At 43.1% G+C, this 12,099-nt stretch overlaps 1 long non-coding RNA gene across 2 annotated transcripts; it reads left to right on the top strand.

Annotated features, from left to right (window-relative positions):
- The first annotated feature begins 5,182 nt into the window (after nt 1-5,182).
- On the top strand, nt 5,183-10,820 carry LOC147021001 (uncharacterized). Of its 2 annotated transcripts, XR_015060700.1 has the most exons (4): nt 5,183-5,239; nt 8,815-9,009; nt 9,190-9,253; nt 9,861-10,820. It is a non-coding gene; the product is annotated as an uncharacterized LOC147021001 (long non-coding RNA). The 2 variants fall into 2 exon arrangements; XR_015060699.1 differs by lacking the exon at nt 5,183-5,239 and having other exon boundaries at nt 8,246-9,009.
- Nucleotides 10,821-12,099: the final 1,279 nt, after the last annotated feature.

The raw sequence follows: 12,099 nt of genomic DNA, 5'->3' as shown, positions 1-12,099 counted from the left end.
TATAAATACTTGACAGAAAAATCATAATATTTTAAATTAAAATTGTATAAATATTTTCATGATGTCATAAATTACTTCATGATATAGAAAATCATGACAGTAAATATTATGTGAATGCATGATATCATCAACCAAAATTGTGTAATTACATGACATAGTAAATTATGGTATTGGAAATAAAAATGTGTAAATACATGACTTGATATCAGAAATAATGTTGTAAGAATTAACTCAATCATGTATATTTTACTCTTGGGCTATTCTCTCTTTCCTTACTTTTCTATTCATGCAGTTCTTTTATTTAAGGCTTGGCATCGATGAGGAATACTTAGTCCGTGACTGAAGCCTTCAACATTAAAAAAATTCCATAATGTAAAAAATAAAAAAATTCTGCAAATAATTGGTATCGTAAATCATGTTACAGTAAATCAAATCGTGTAAATAAATCATTTCACAAATAACAATTATGTACTGCATGATGGAGTGAATCATGATACAGTAAATAAAAAGTCCAAATACATGATATCATAAATAATGTTATTGTAAATCAAAATGTTGGAAATATATGATATAGTTATATAGTCAATAAAAACCATACAAATGCATGGTGTAGTAAATAAAATTATGTAAATGCCTCATTATAGCAAATAAAAATTACGTACATAAAGGAAATATAGAAAATAAAAATTACACAAAGAAGCTTACATGATATTGCAATACGTTAAATAGTACAACAAAATTGTGTAAATACACAATATTGTAAATACAATAAACAATAAATAAAAATTCGATAAATTATTGGTATAGTAAATCAAAATTGTGTAAAAGCATGATTATATAATACATTATATATTAATTCATAATTACATGATAATTATAAAATGAAAGAAAATACATCGTCTTTGGCCAAAAACAGAAGTGGAAAATCTTACAAGGTTTTAAAAATATTCAAAAAGACAAAGGAAAATTTCAGTTCAAGGCTTTGTTAAAAACATCAAGAAATAAATTTGTGTAAAAGCCTTCACATCAGCCACGTACTTCCTGATCAGTGTTTGTATCGCAAGTGTTTCCCAAAAGGGGAAATTAGGCAATATATTAATATGAAAAATACCATTCTAAACGTCCAAATCAATAAGACAAATCATCATGATATTGTTTACATGTGGGTAACATTGGCTTTACACATTTAAAATATTTCCCACCGAAAGCGTATAGTAAACACTCGAATATTGATGACACTTTTACACTGGGAAGTCCCTTTCCATTAATAAGCAAACTGTATTTTATAATCAAATTGCTGGATCATGTGTTTTTGATTCATTTTAAAAATAACGCCACCAATCTATACATTTGGCTTTTCCATTTGACCCAGCTTTCAATTCTGACAAATCAAGTTGGGATATTGATATTTGAGGAATGAGTAACTCAGAGATGCAGTCAAAGGGTATCCGATAAATTATATCGATTTAATATATGTCGTCGCCAATTTTGTGAATGGTACACTGAACTGGGCATGCATTTTTATGCATAGTTGCATCATACGTGCAGCGTTGGGATGTGACTCTCTTTCTGAATAAATAAAGTATCGATGAACAGGCCAGCTGAGCAACCCTTACTCGTTTTTCACAAACTACATGGGATGATCCAGTCAAGGATTGAAATATTATTTCATGAGATGATGAACCATGCGTGCACACGTTGCCTTTCTCATAAGGATAGAGTGCAAGATCGTTGTGCACAACGTTTTTGGCGGGAAACTGTCCTTGAGGTTCAGCTCATACTGCACGGTACGTAATATATTTGTCTACTATGGCGATTTTTACTTTTTTTGTTGGTTGTTTTTTGTTTTATCAAGAAACTCAATCAATGTGCCAGGGATGGTGAGTCAAATGAAACTTTATGTTTCTACTTGGTTTTTTTGCAACAATTTGAACTAAATAATCACCAATATAGTATTCTTTTCCATATCGAGCTACAAACTTCCTAAATATGTATATATATATATATATATATATATATATATATATATATATATATATATATATATATATATAAATATTAAATTTTTATGAAAGCGAACATTGAGACAGCTCAGGTAAAGCACCTGCCTGTACGTCTGTTTCTGGACCGTTTTAAACAGCCTAGTTTCCTGCACACATTGTGACCTCTTTATAAAGACTGTTTTTAAACTGCTGAATGATTACTGTAACATGCACAGATAAATACTCCAAATACCTTGTTGTTTTGGGTTGCAGACCTCCATTCTGGATCAAACACTTGAACATTTTCCACATGAGAAATTAATTGTTGGACATGCTTTCTGTATATATATATATATATATATATATATATATATATATATATATATATATATATATATATATATATATATATATATATATATATATATATATATATATATATATATATATATATATATATATATATACATATATATATATATATATATACACACACACACAAAGACACGCCCTTTGTATAATCTCCAAAACAGAAGTTTGGTAGACCCGCCGAGTCAAAATATAAATAAACCTCACTTACCCCTTCCCCATACATCTGCATATAACAATGCTTGTTATATGTTCACAATTTCACATGTCTTGTCGTGAATAAGTGCAGACATATATTATGTATGTATATGTGTGTATGTGAATATATGTATGTAAAACCTCTTAAAACAAGGATGATAAATGAAAATTCGAGGTGCTTAAAGACAAAAGTTCAAAGAAAGAGTTGCTTTAAATAAAGATAAAGGTAATAACATCACGTGCTTACGATTTATAAAAAGAATAAAACAAATAAGCTTCTTGTGAGATTAAAAGTATAACTTTTCATGGTGAGAATGAAAAATCGTCGTACGATTGAAAATAAATATACATCGAAAAATATACGAAAGATAAACGTATAAAGGGAGGAATGTAAATTTGATTGTACATAATGGTAGTTATAATACTCTTTAAATATTACATGTGAGGGTGCCTTTTGCTCAGTCAGTACCCCTGTTTGGACATTTATTCACTGCACTGCTTGCGTGCACCTCGCCATGATACAGGAAGTCTCTGATCATATTAAATCACTGCGTGCATGCAGAACACGAAGAAGCTGTTTGTTTGTTTTGTTTTAAAATGTTATTGCATTAAGGAATGTTAAACGACGTGATAAGATGATCACCCTAAAAACGGGAATGCAAATGTACTCCAAAGCATGTACATACTGTACTGTATATACCATGCACGACATGCATCCTCAATATTTACAACTGCATGTTTTGCACAGAAAACACCTTCAATATCACATTCAATCACACAAAGCAACAAACGAACTGCGGTCCATTAACTCAGGTGTGTCCCGAGCGACATGAATCCAGGTGTGCCCCACGTCCCACGTTTCCACCTCTCATCGAGCAAAGAATAAAAATACAAACCTATACTTTTGTACATCACCCCGCATGTCGAACACACATGAATAACACATGATCCTAATCCCCAACTTTGAACTCTTGTTGCAGATTTCTTATATAGACAGAAAAACAAAGTGTCGCAGACCGTGAGTCATCCACGAGCTGCGTACACCTCTTGCTGCGTAGACGCGTGCGCATTGCTTGGACTAACATTGCACTAACCCAACAGCAACAAGCCATCATCCTGCGTGCAAAAACAACCCAATAGTCCAATCCTCCCAACCCATCTTGCATCCGAGCGATCTTCGCGCCCAAGCCGATCCTCCATCGCAAACAACGCATCCTGAAGGCTCGCGTGCTTTGAACGTGCTCATCGCGTGCATCAAATCGTTCACAAATACTCGCCATTCGTGCCTGGATGTCCGATCGCCTTCCGGAATTACACTCGCCAAGCAAAAGCACATTTCTCATTTGATACACACGTTAACGAGGAGTTTCGATGGTGTCGCACTTTACGTTTCGCAGTTTCCACGATACATCACTCACGAGTAATCCATTATACAAGGGTCATCTCTGCTTCGAGAAATATCGTTAAAGGCTCCGGGATCAATATATATATATATATATATATATATATATATATATATATATATATATATATATATATATATATATATATATATATATATATATATATATATATATGTATGTCCGTCTGACTGAAGTATCCATCACGCCGCAGGTTCAGTTCGAATTAAACGAAAACTCACGACAAATGTAAAAATTGCGCAATTCTGGAATGTACGTGGAATGAATCACCGTCACCAATCATTATTAATAAGCGTATATGGAGGCGGAGGTGCAGGATGCTTAATTGCTCTTTTAGAATTTCCATCGCGCGGGAAAATGAAGGTGATGGAGGGCGGAGGGAAAGCCGCCAAAGCGTTTTTATAGTACGTAATGAGGCCGCGGTAATACGAAGAGCCCGGAGGGGGGGGGACCGCGTCGTGTTCTCACCACCCGAGGTGCTCTCTGGGCGGACTACATACGTTCCGGGAATTCGAAATCGAGCGAAAGCGGTGATGCGGTTCCAGTTCCCCGGAGCACGTCGGCAAAATGCAACGTAATGTAAATACAAATTAATTAATTAATTAATACAAAATCCCACGATTGAGCTGAAACACGCGTCGCTTGTTGTTTTGGTTGTGGCGGGAAAGTGGAACTATATTATTCAGGTGCAATTTACCCTTGTGTAATCGTCGTACTTCTTTGAGACAATCTATTCATTGGTCTGACCTACGTCATCGTATAATATTCAAATCAGCGAGTCCCACCCTCGGTTCAAAGCCCCGCCCACTCGGGTAAATGATTTCCCCACTTGACGACCCCTTCAAGGAGGATGTTCCGCATGATGAAGAAATCTACAAACGAATCAAAAGCCCACGTCCTCCACCATGGCAGGGGAAGTTTACGCTCACGTCCAGGCGACATCGGCTTCAGAAGAAGAGTAGAGAGGTGGGGGGGGTCACGAACTGACGCAGGTTAAGGTTCCAGCGAATTCCATCGTATGTGAGAAATCCGTGAGTGAAATCGTTCGAGGGCTCCATTTTGTAATCCGAGCAATGGGCGTGGCTTGCGTGATGGCGTCATGACCATGCGTCCAAACCCTCCGCGGCCGCGGTTGCTTAATGAGCAAGCGCGGAGCAAGACGTGCCACACTGGCTCTTCCTCTCCAAAGGATGCCCGGCCGAGAGAGAGAGAGAGAGAGAGAGAGAGAGAGAGAGCCAAGGCGGAGACCCGCGCTGCTCGATCACGCAGGTCCTCGGCGTCCCTCGATGCGTATTATCTTCCTCCTCGACCCCGTTCCACATATCCGCCGTCTCCATCCCGAACCACCACTCCCCCCGCCCCTCTTTCCCCAGATCCCAGCCCACCCCAAACCTCTCCTCCGTCTCCATTTGGCGACCCCCACCCTCGGCTCTCCTTTGCTCATTCCCCTTGTTGCCTGAGGCGCGTTTACGGGCGACACAGACTGAGGTAAGAGTGGATGTGCGCACTTGTCCCTCGAGCGGTTCAGAAAACGCGGCAAAAAACGCTCGCTGAGGGGAAAAATGGCGAAATGGTGAGGATGTTGCCTTCCCCTCGACGTGAACACGAACAATTTGTCGAAGGTCGAACAACGAAATGTCATTTGGCGATGTCACATCGTCTCTGCGATGCACTGTGACGTAGAGCGTGGTACAGGTGCGAGCCGTGGTTGAGGTACGAGCCGTGTTGCGTTCGCCGTGCTCCTTACCTCGTCTCTTGCTTCGCGCCTTGCAAGTTCAGATGGACTTCTTCGGAGCTTCTTCCTCCCGGGGGGGGGGGGTTGCGTTGGTCGTTTCTTGCCGAGACGCGGAACCAATGATGTTGCGGTCAGGGCCGTACGGTGCGGGAGGGACGCGGCGACCGGTGCTGCGGGGAGTCGCCCGTGCGTTTTACGTGCGCACACAACGTCCGCTATCTGGATCCACTGCTATGGTCTCGTTTTGGGTATGGCGGGAGGGGCTATAAGGGGCCACTGTTTGCACGTTTGGCTGGGGTGACCCCACAAAAGCTGAGACGCGTTTGGTTTGCCGGCCACGTTCGAGGCGGCTGAGGCGGGTGGTGAGAGCGGTGGGGGTGGGGGCGGGGGTGGAGTGCAGGGAGTGAAGAGGGGTTTAGGAGGAAACAGTCTGGATGTGGAAGGAGGATCGGAGGGTGGGATGGAGCGAGACGCACCAAGTGATGGAAAGTCTGTTGGAAGACGATCTGGAACCATGTACGTACGTACCATGAGATCGTGCGGGACAAACTTAGATGGTTAAAGTGTAACGATGACGAGTATGTCGTGGGAGGGGGTTTTGGCTGGGGGTAGGAGTAGGAGGGAGACTCGTCTAACAACAGTGTCAGAGTTCATCCATTTGTTTGTCCCCAAAGCATGGATTATTGTGGGGTTGGTTTTTGTGTCCATTTCATCCTTTCTGAACTCCATTGGTTGGTGTACTGGGGAAACCTGCAACTAGGGAACTGAACGAAGAGGAAGGAGAATCTCCATTTCAGGGAGAACATATTTATCTGGTCTTTGAACTGCTGAAGGTTGTAGGTGGTTGGGGAAAGGAAAAAAAGGGCATTTTATTGCAGTTTTGCATGTGAGGAAAGAAATAGGATTTATATATATGTTTGTTGGTTCTGCGTGTATGGAGAGATGCAGTGAGGATGGCGAGCTGAAGCCAGGTTACATGGAACAAGGACGCACCATGCATGGGTAGAGGGACCGGAGCTAATCTAATATATAAAAGGAGGTCGGTCTCGGCGTGCGTGCGTGCTTCCGTCCGTCGAGCGGGTGCTTCTCTTATCTCTGAAGAGCAATGGCCACGGTCATTTAATGATTGTGTGTGTGTGTGTGTGTGTGTGTGTGTGTGTGTGTGTGTGTGTGTGTGTGTGTGTGTGTGTGTGTGTGTGTGTGTGTGTGTGTGTGTGTGTGTGTGTGTGTGTGTGTGTGTGTGTGCCGTGCATTTTGAAAGGTGTACATGAGGAGAACAGACATCACACAAAGTATGATCGATTTTTACAATCGCCGAAAGGAAGGTGTTGGTGATATTGATCAGATTGGGTTTTGCACGTCACGAATCGACGTGGAACTCTCTTGGAGAATGCTTTGGGCGGGTCTCTCCACGACCAGCAGGACGGCTCTCCCACCCTAAAGACATGCAGGAGAGACTCGAGGTCGCAACTGCACGGATCAGAGCGACTGGTAGTGCGTGCTGCAGGATCAGGAGTCGGCATTTGACCAGTCAGGTAGTCCAACAGGCACCGATGGTGCACCATCCCACATTAGGCATCCGTTGTCGGGCAGCAGGAAGGATCACTATTTGAATGGGATTTTAAGATCTTCGTGTGGAGGAGGTTCCCAGGACATGTTGCCAAAAAGGACGGCATTTTGGACACTTCGTAACCAAGGTGTGCTGAGAATGTTGTTTGAAATTGCGTGCGCACATAGGGCAGGTGAGCTGCTGGTCTCCAGACTACGTGAGGCATGTGCGGTGACATACTCACTATAGTACAAGAAGCACCAAAACGTGTGTGTGTGTGTGTGTGTGTGTGTGTGTGTGTGTGTGTGTGTGTGTGTGTGTGTGTGTGTGTGTGTGTGTGTGTGTGTGTGTGTGTGTGTGTGTGTGTGTGTGTGTGTGTGTGTGTGTGTGGTTTTTTTCAAAAAAAATAAGGGCAGTTTCAGTCGGACTCTTGTAGTCAAAGCATCTCGTTCATCCCACCTTTTGAACGCCCTGAGTGGTACATCCATGAATTGATAACAACGAATTGTATTTAATGATAATTATATAATATTGTGATTACAAAGCACCACTCATGTTGTGTGCTTCCATCAAGGAGTGTGCGCATTAAGCGTTCATGTAGCAAGGTGTTGCCGTCGTGCTTGTCTGGGTTCAACGGAAAGTTACCTCCATGTGTGTCTCCTGCCATGTCACCGCATGCACTCCGAGCCGCACAGGTTTAACCACATTGTGGTTCTTACAACATATGTTTTTATTATTATTACTATTATTATTATTAGAGCTGTTAGGTGTGGCACAGAGTTATCTTCTTGGTATTTTAACTTCTTCCAAAACGATATTGGACGTGTCAGGTGAGTGAGTTCGGAAGAAGCTTTTTTCCCATTTAATTTCTCTTGACGTTGAACACCTGAGCAGTCACTCACTCTGTGGACTCTTGAGGAGGTCGAACTCTTGCGGTCTTCAAATTGATTTGTCGTTCATCATCTGCTTTTGTGTAACTTATCATCACTTATCATGAAATAAGCGTTTACAGACATAATGGCAGTGGACATCTTGCGGCTGTACGAACTGTGGGAATGAAAGGAGGCCGAAGTGCATGTGATGGCATCACAGTTCTACCCATGCTCACCCCAACCCCCAAAACCCCAATCATCCCAACACCCTCTTGTCTGTTTTTTTTTTTTCTTTCTTTCTCTCTTCTCGTTCTTCATTTATCATCATGAATCATTCTTTCTCACACAGCTTTCCCCCTTTCACATCCTTTTCCCTCCACGTTCCTGCATCCTCCTTTCTTCACGCATTTGCCCCTGCCCTTCCACCTCTTCCCATTTACACGTTTTCATGTTATCCATCCCTGCTCTTGTCACTCATTCTTCCATTTTCCTTCTCCACTCTTGCTCCTCCCTCCCCCTCTCTTCATTTCATTTCCCTCATCGTCTTTTCCCTTCACATTTTTCCTTTTCTTCTCGTCCTCGCCCACACGCTTTCTTCTCATTTCCTTCGACCTCAGATTTATTTTCCTCTCCCTCCCTTCACGTTCTCGTCCTCCTTACTCCTCTCATTCCTTCCCTCTCGCTTCAGGTCGAGGGGGGGGGGGAGGCGAGTCCGCCATTGGGCACGCGCAGTGACGCGCACCGCCCAGCCTGCCCTGCCTGGGCCCCAAGGCCTGCTTGGGCAGTGTCTGTGGCCAGCGGCACCCCAAGGTGGAACACCATGCTTTGGCGCATTGAAGAATCTCAAACCGTGGCCTCCTAACAACACGGCCATCATGAAGGGGTATGTTATTTATATCCATATATATGAATTTTTATTTGGTAAATTTTCGTTTTTTTTTTTTTTTAATCCCCACCATGAACTGAACCATTACGTTCATAGTATTGATTTTTATTAATTTATTTTTATTTTTTGCCATCGCTTCGAGAGAGAGTACATGTGGATTCCTGTGATTTGTCGCAGCGCGCGTCCTCTGGCCCTCCTCACGAATCCTTGCTGCACCGGGTACACGCGTCACGGAGTGAAGGTGCGTGGAGCTGTCATGCCGACAAAAGACGCTGCTGCGCACGCACAGCGTGTGTTCTGCGTCGGTCCTTTTGGTCGTGCAGCAGGTTGAGGGTGTTGCGAGGGAGAGGGGGGTCGATCAGGTTATCATCGTGTAGATGTGCTTCGCGTGCTGGGTTCGTGCCTCCGTAGCTTGCTGTACGACCGCACGGAAAAAAAACCTGCACACTGTTCATTTGCCATGCCTGGAGTTCTGTTCACCATGGGGATTGATTTTTTTTTTGTTTGTTGTTGTTGTTGTTGTTTCTTGGAAAAGGAATTCCTCATGCAATGCGATTATCACTTTATTGCAGAATATTTTGCAACTCTGCACATGTTGGGGATCAAATTCACACATTTCTGCCAGAATAGTGTGTGTGTGTGTGTGTGTGTGTGTGTGTGTGTGTGTGTGTGTGTGTGTGTGTGTGTGTGTGTGTGTGTGTGTGTGTTGTTTGTCCAGGATGGGATTCCAAAGTGGGATGAGGTTACACTCCTTGTTTGTTTATTTATTTATTTATTTGAAGATGCCCTTCGTGCCTGGAAACAGCACAGTAATCAAACGGAATCATTCGCTTGTGTGGGATGTGCAGATTCTCTCGCTGCTCTCATCTCTCATCACCCATGGAAGTGCGTCCAGTTGGCCTGGAGATTGCCCATATGCCGCAATCAATTTGATGCAGTGACAACAAGTCTTTGGAAAGACCCACGTGCGTACTCTCGCTTTCAGTTCGGTCTCGAAACACTTGAGCCATGAGACGTGACAGGTGCAGGTCCTGCACGAGGTGCTTGTGGTTTATATCGGTGGAACCTGCCCGAAACGAGGTGTGGAGATGCGTTTTCTAAAGTTTTACATGCAGTCTGACTGTCGTCCACGAGCTGTGCTTTTACTTCGATCGTGTGTGTGTGTGTGTGTGTTGTAAATATCTCCAAAGTGGCTTGCATTACATCACGTGATGGGTTGCCAGGTCGCCATTACACCATCTCTCCCATTATATTACATGATTCCTTTCTCCGGAGCTATATCTCTGCATCATCCCTCATCTTGGCGGTTTGGAGTTTAACTTTGGAACCTTAACCTCATAATCGTATGTAATATCATGCATTGGTCAGAGTTGCGAATGACACGCAGGACGTGTCTGTACGGTGAAGATGTAGAAGCGGTCATTCCAGCTTTCCTTGCTTGCAACATGAAAGTACATGGAGAGATTTTTTTTTTTTGCGCATTTCGTACACTCACACACACATTCCTCTGTAGATGAATGGTAATGATCGGTGTCCTGTTGAGTTGTGGAGAGTCCGAATGCACACGTGGCCTTTCCACGTCCACGTGCGTGCATTCGCCTCCACCTTGCGGCACACGGGCGCGTGCCGGAGCACCCACCGCACGCGTTCCGTGTCACGACCCGTCACCTTGTGACAATGTTCTCCCTCTGCTCTGACCGATTAATGTCTCGTCGAAGGGCGGAGGTCACGAAACGCTCGCTGGGGTCACGAGCGTTTAACTTCCTCGACCCCACGCTGTCAGTCACCAGCTACGCTTGTGTGTAGGGGTTGGGGGTGGAGGGTGGAGGTGGGGGGGGGCTTAGGGTCCAGTACATGGTCCCTTCAATTGGCTGTCCCCAATGCCATTTACTAGCATGACAGATCCCACTCTATTCACAGGAAGATTCGAATTTTTGGATGTCTCGTCGAGTCATGACACAAACGTGTTGTACGTGTCGTGGAAAAGAAAAAAAAAAAAAAAACACATTTAATCATTTTTGTTCAAAATGATCACACAAGATGAATCCATTGAAACTTTGAGCACTTGAAAAAAACACACACACACACACACACACACACACACACACACACACACACACACACACACACACACACACACACACACACACACACACACACACACACACACACACACACACACACACTGTTGATGTTGAGTGCACCAAGTGAAAGTTGTTTTATGTGCATAATGTATTTATTGATTGATTTATTCATCTATGTTAAACATTTGCTATATGTACTTTTTCAATTTCTTCACACTCTCTATGAGTACTGTTGTTCGTCCTACATACTGAGCGTTCCGCAAGACGGAACAAACTATCCGAGGTGTTGATGAGTAACGTTTGGGGCCGACGTCAACAATGCAAAGCGAAACTGTTCTTATACACACAATACCATAACCCGAGATGTTGTAAATGTTGCTTCAACAACAATTACAGCTTGATAACCCAACAATCACCGTGGAACTGTTTTTATGGTTTGGGCTCCCCGATGAACAATTGCATTGTAAGAATAATTCCCGTGAGGCGGTTTGTGCACGTTGTCATTTAACGTTCACGTACAGGTGTCAACGCGTACTGGGGAGTGCTGCTGCATACCTTGCTGCACAAGGAATACTTTTATAATACATTTTAAGTAATTAGAAAACGGGGTGGGGGACCCCGTGGGTTCGGACTATGCAGCAATTTGTAGTCTGCACATTGTCATGCTCATGGTATAGCAAGTAATAAAATATTTTTTAAATTTAAAATTTAAAAACTTTTTTGGGGGTTTTTATTAAACATACTGGACCAGATTCCGCTGAGGGTGTAAACAAAGGGTATGGCTTCGGGTTAAAGGCGGCAAACCGCTGGATCACTTCGGCCAAAAATGCCTCTGAAAGAGGAAACTTTGTACCCGCACATTGACATGTACAATAAGTGAAGCGGGGTAAATCTGCAGCCATTCACTAGCCTCGCCGCCCCGGCGTGGGAACATTCCACGTGTACTCGTACCCTCCGCCGACAGGTTGCCTCGATAATCGTTCTGTGCACGTGACTGTTCATG

The sequence above is a fragment of the Eptatretus burgeri genome, chromosome 8 (assembly GCF_056783735.1).
Source record: "Eptatretus burgeri isolate ZD-2024b chromosome 8, Ebu_testis_v1, whole genome shotgun sequence".
In the NCBI taxonomy this organism is placed as follows: Eukaryota; Metazoa; Chordata; class Myxini; order Myxiniformes; family Myxinidae; genus Eptatretus; species Eptatretus burgeri.
This window is presented reverse-complemented; position numbering and strand designations above follow the sequence as displayed.